This window comes from Salarias fasciatus, chromosome 22 (genome assembly GCF_902148845.1).
Source record: "Salarias fasciatus chromosome 22, fSalaFa1.1, whole genome shotgun sequence".
In the NCBI taxonomy this organism is placed as follows: Eukaryota; Metazoa; Chordata; class Actinopteri; order Blenniiformes; family Blenniidae; genus Salarias; species Salarias fasciatus.
This window is the reverse complement of record NC_043765.1, coordinates 222543-229104: the sequence shown is the minus strand read 5'-3', so window position 1 is coordinate 229104 and position 6562 is coordinate 222543.

Genomic DNA, 6562 nt, shown 5'->3' with positions numbered 1-6562 from the left:
TTACTAGTTATAGTTACCTGGCAGTAGCAGCAGACTGTCTGTCTGATGAGACAAAGGTTGACCTCTCTGGATGAAGGTCAGGGGTCACGTCTGGAGGACCCCCGGCGCCGCTCCTCACCGGGACGGTCTCATCGCCACAGTGAAGCACGGCGGAGGCAGCATCACGGCTCACAGGCTGCTCCCTCTCCGGGTTCTCACACGTTCCTCAGAGCTTCTGGCTCGAGTTCCCATCAGAACGTCTCCCGGTGGCGCAGAGTCCAACGTCCAGCCAGGGAGTCTGGTCTCAGCAGCTGAGCTGGACTCAGACCAGAGACTGGAGAACCCAGCTAACCACCAGCTAACCACTAGCTAATCATCAGCTAACCACCAGCTAACCACCAGCTAACCACCAGCTAACCACCAGCTAACCACTAGCTAACCACCAGCTAACCACTAGCTAACCACCAGCTAACCACCAGCTAACCACCAGCTAACCACTAGCTAACCACCAGCTAACCACTAGCTAACCACCAGCTAACCACCAGCTAACCACTAGCTAATCATCAGCTAACCACCAGCTAACCACCAGCTAACCACCAGCTAACCACTAGCTAACCACCAGCTAACCACTAGCTAACCACCAGCTAACCACCAGCTAACCACTAGCTAACCACCAGCTAACCACCAGCTAACCACTAGCTAACCACCAGCTAACCACTAGCTAACCACCAGCTAACCACTAGCTAATCCCGAGCAGTGTTGCCAGATTGGGTGGGTTCCCGCCCAATTGGGCTACTTTAAAAGTCACTGTGCTGGAAAAATCAGCCTTGGGCGGGAGCCCAAATTCCGCAATAGCGGAATTTTTCACGGAAATCAAGTCTGTCTGCTCTTCCGATGCCGGTGCAGAAACGCGACACGCCCCCCTCAACTGTGTACCACACTGAGACGACTGCACTCAGGCAGCAGATACGAAAAACCAGTAGTCTGCAGCAACCATCGTCATCCTCCACAGACAGTTAGTAGAGCTGTGACGTTCAACCAACGAGTCGTTCCTTTGAACGGCTCTTTTAAGTGAACGACGAGAGCTGGTTCACAGCTGTCTGAGAGCCGTTCCTTTGTGCAAATTGTCCACGTTTCCTTCACATGTCTCCCGAGTGTCTCCCGAGTGTCTCCCGAGTGTCTCCCGAGTGTCTCCTGAGTGTCTCCTGAGTCCAGCTGTCTCCGCTGCCTTCATGTGAACAACCGAGTTTTCCGCTGCAGCTCCAGTCACCTGAACGCAGCAGCTAGCTAGCGGAGGAGAAGAGTGTAGAACCCGGAGCTGAGCCGGTGTTTTGGAAGAACTGGTTTCCCTGTTAATTGGTGAGTTCAACGTTCAAAGTAATCAATCAATCAATCAATTTATTTTTGTACAGCCCAGTATCACAACAACCGCTGCCTCAGAGGCTTCAAGATGTTACATTGGTTGGTAAAAACAAAAATAGTGAATAAGCATAATGTTAATGTTAGTAATAAAAAAGAAGAAATGGAACTTCAGCCTGATTCTTCATGAAGGTAAGATAATTTCATTAGGATGTGCGCGTGTGTGTGAGCAGCTGCTGGTTTTGAAATGCACTGCTTTTGCTTAAAGGACCTGTATCCTGCTTTTTCAGCTCGTCCAAACCCTAGAAATGGCTCTAACATGGTAATAGTTTATTTTTGGCGCTAAGGAAAAGTCATTTTGTGTGAAATAAAAGATTTTCTGGGGCTAATTCTGAAACCCGGAAGGGAAAACGCTCTGTTTCACTGAAAATCCCGCCTCTCCCCCTGTGGACTGTGACTGACAGCTACTTCAACCAATCAGAGCTTCAAAACAAATACGCTAGCTAGCTTAGCTCTTTAGCTCTAGCTTCTCTACACGCAAAAACATCTTTTCCTGTTAGAAACTCAGCAAGCGCAGACCCTTCAGACCCTCCAGACCCTTCAGACCCTCCAGACCCTCCAGACCCTCCAGACCCTCCAGACCCTTCAGACCCTCCAGACCCTCCAGACCCTCCAGAACCTCCAGACCCTTCAGACCCTCCAGACCCTCCAGACTCTTCAGACCCTTCAGACCCTCCAGACCCTTCAGACCCTCCAGACCCTTCAGACCCTCCAGACCCTTCAGACCCTTCAGACCCTCCAGACCCTTCAGACCCTCCAGACCCTCCAGACCCTCCAGACCCTTCAGACCCTCCAGACCCTCCAGACCCTCCAGACCCTTCAGACCCTCCAGACCCTCCAGACCCTCCAGACCCTTCAGACCCTTCAGACCCTCCAGACCCTCCAGACCCTCCAGACCCTTCAGACCCTTCAGACCCTCCAGACCCTCCAGACCCTCCAGACCCTCCAGACCCTTCAGACCCTCCAGACCCTTCAGACCCTTCAGACCCTTCAGACCCTTCAGACCCTTCAGACCCTCCAGACCCTCCAGACCCTCCAGACCTTCAGACCCTTCAGACCCTTCAGACCCTCCAGACCCTCCAGACCCTTCAGACCCTTCAGACCCTCCAGACCCTCCAGACCCTCCAGACCCTTCAGACCCTTCAGACCCTTCAGACCCTTCAGACCCTCCAGACCCTCCAGACCCTCCAGACCCTTCAGACCCTTCAGACCCTTCAGACCCTCCAGACTCTTGCTTTACTGTTGCTTTCAGACGATGGTCAAAGTTTATCCTCGAAATCGGAGTTACAAAAAGCGGCAACGCTGATTGCTGAGGGCCTGCGGGGGGGGGGGGGGGGGCTCAGGAGCCATCTTCACAGTGTGACGTGAACGTGGGAAAACAGAGCGTTTTCACGGTGGGAGGGGCTGCCCCTCCGAGCAGCACGAACACTGGGAAAGCTTAGACACACAGGCACGAAGGAAAAAAAACGCTTTGGGGTGTTTTAGGTGAGAACAGAACTATATAACAAGGTTAAAACATACAAAAAGTGAATTTTGCAAGATACAGCCCCTTTAATAATTTTGTTGTGGCAACAGAGAGGTGTTACTTGCGTTGTGTTATACAGTTGTTTATCCTCGTCATGGTCACTATGTGAAGGTTTGTGCGCTTAGGAAGTGTTTTCTGTTGTGTGTGTAATGTTTTGCTGCTATCTCATGGGTTGGCCGAACTGGGCTGGTTTTGATAGAAATGGGCGGGTTTTCAGCAGTGCTTGGGCTGGAAACTACCATGAGGATCTGGCAACACTGACCACCAGCTACCCACCAGCTCCAGAGCTAACCACCAGCTAACTACCAGCTAACCACCAGCTAACCACCAGCTAGCCACCAGCTAACTACCAGCTACCCACCAGCTCCAGAGCTAACCACCAGCTAACCACCAGCTAACTACCAGCTAACCACCAGCTAACCACCAGCTAACCACCAGCTAGCCACCAGCTAACCACCAGCTAACCACCAGCTAACTACCAGCTAACCACCAGCTAGCCACCAGCTAACTACCAGCTAACCACCAACTCCAGAGCTAACCACCAGCTAACCACCAGCTAACCATCAGCTCCAGAGCTAACCACCAGCTAACTACCAGCTAACCACCAGCTAACTACCAGCTAACCACCAGCTAACCACCAGCTAACCATCAGCTCCAGAGCTAACCACCAGCTAACTACCAGCTAACCACCAGCTAACTACCAGCTAACCACCAGCTAACTACCAGCTAACCACCAGCTAACCACCAGCTAACCACCCACATAGCAGAGCCACTTGGGCCACATCTGGCTGGAGGCTGGCACAGGTGGCATTCGGTCGGCACTGACATGCAGCATGTGAACCAAACGTGGCCCAGATGTGGCGGAGGTGGTGCCGTCTTTAAGGTGGCAAACCGAATGTGGGCCAGATGTTGAGTTTAATATGTGGCCCACGTGTCAAAAAAGAGCGGTGGGCCACAGGTGGCATTCAGTTGGTATCACTTTAAGGTGGAAAAAAAGATGTGGGCCCGATGTTAAGTTCAGTATGTGGCCCACATATCAAAGTTGAACTGTGGGCCACATGCGGCCCGGGTCTGTTCTTCATGTAAAGATAAGCTCACAGTGACAGATATTATTGTTTGTACCAAATGCAATAAAACTTACATTTCAGGTGTGAAAGACCATTAACTTTAATTGGCCTCTTTTAATGCACAATATTTTTGGCCTATTTCTGGACGCTGATCAATTTATTTGTGCTCTCATTCTTGTCGTTCATGCTGTGAAATCTGACAAAGATTTAAATTTTTTTAATGTGTGTTGACATTTCAATAACATCAGTAGACAAATAAAAATCACACTTTTTCCTGGAGAAGATTTTGGGCCCATTTACTATCATTAAAACCACTTATTTTCATTCTAGCATATAGCATACATAATATATATAACTTCAAAATTACAGTTTTGTTACTGCTGTAGCCTACTATTTGATTATAATATATTTTTTGCTATTCAAACTTAAATCCGAAAAAAGTACAACATTCATGACTATTTTATAAAGTGAAGCATTAGCCACAGCATCACTGAAAATCAAGAACACTTAAATCAAAAGCCGAGGGAGTCTCTAGACTCACCTATGCAGCTGTTTTTTATATGTTGATAATAAAACCATCCAGTGCATGGATAAGATGCTTTTTAAATATTTTTGGAAAAACCTGTTGTCGTGAATACATATGAGAATGAAGGACTCAACTTCATAGACTTCGATACTCTAAAAAAAAAATTTAAGATTAAATGTGTCAAACTGTTGTGAAAAAATGTGGATTTTTATTTCTAGCCATGCTATCTGGTTGGAGGCCTAAAACTTCCTCTAGAGTGTAACTATAACATTGAAAAAAATCCTGTTCATCTTTCAAACTTCCATAAACAAGTTTTACTTGCTTCCCAGATAGCAAAATTCTTATGGCCCATATCTGGCCCATACCTGACGTGTTCATACGGCCCACGTACTGCGTGGACTGATGGCACTTGGGAGGTCCGCTCCCGTGTGCCAAAAGTGGGCCACAACCAAGCCTTCACACTGCCAGATGTCAACCAAAAACAGGCCAAATCTACCAGAACTCAACCGAATGTGGGCCACTAGCAAAACATTTTGTGCACAGTGGCCCACATTCGGTTGAGTGCGAGTTTATTTGGCCTGTTTTTGGTTGACATCTGGCAGTGTGAAGGCTTGGTTGTGGCCCACTTTTGGCACACGGGAGCGGACCTCCCAAGTGCCATCAGTCCATGCGGTACGTGGGCCGTGTGAACATGTCAGGTATGGGCCAGATATGGGCCGAAAAATGTTTGCTATCTGGGCAGATCTTGTCGAGCCTACACCATGACAAAGTTCTAGGTCAAACATGAACACATCATATAAATGAAGCAGAACTGGTGTCGTGTGAATTTGTGGCTACATATTATTTCGGTGCCTCCAGATATTGTGTTAAATGGTGGCATGCAGTGGTCCAGTCTTGGGACTCATCAGGGTCAAAGATGAAGATACCTTCTGAAGAAATGAAGAAATAACCAGACACGAGAAACAACTTGTGAAAAGTACAGAACTAATGATCCTTTATTTTTTTAACCTGTGCCCCAAAATAGGCAAAACAAAATAAAAGAATAACAAAATTCTGACTCAGTGGAACACTTGTTGACCTCCAGCGCTCACTGCAAAACAATCACGGCCCCAGCATCGTCTCATCTTCATCTGGCCCTTTAAGAAATGCACAAAAGAACATATTTTGTTGACTCAGTAAAGCAGCTCTGTGGTTACTGGACATGGCTGCAGTGAAGTGCTAACTACAAAAACCTTATCATGAAACCAAACAAAAAAAAGGTTTTTTAAATTAAATGAATCTGAAGGCATCTGATCACTGACCCAGTATCTGCTCGCTCAGACAACAATGAAAGATGGCACTGATACAAGCCAAGTGAACTGGAGTAAAGCAGTTTGATCAAACACTCTGACAAACTTCACATTTAACCTGAAGTTACAGTAATAAAACACAGAGTTCAATTCATTTAGAATTGGGGAGATTTGTTCTGTACTTCACCCTCTTTTTCTTTTTTTTACATATGGTGACAGCTTCATCTTGATTTCTGCTGTAGAACAGCTTCACACGTACACTGCAAAATAGGTATTGTAGCTGACTTACATGTGAGCTGTGTGGCACGCCTTTCAGCACTGGTCACTTTATCCTTACATAAAAGTGAATGTTAACTACCTAACATTTTAGCAGCACTGGCAACCTGACAAAACAATGTCACGTTCCAACAATAAGAGCTAAATGTTTCCAACAGACAGATTAATTCATTCTTTTATTTTTTGTTCAGGGACTTACCTCACCATGACTTCTCTTCTGTTCTGGTTAGAATTCACAGCTGCAGGTTTGCAGCATTGCTTCCTTGCGCCCATTCGTCAATTCAAATATGATGCATTTAAAGGACTCGGTAATTTGGAAAACTCTGACTTGAAGCAGGAAAAACGATAACAGAAAGTAGAGTTTGAATAAAGATATGATCCTTCACGGCATACAGACTTAGTAGTTGACTTCATAAACAAACAAACAAACAAACAAACAAACAAAACAAAACAAAACCTGTCACTGTGGGTGATATGTTCA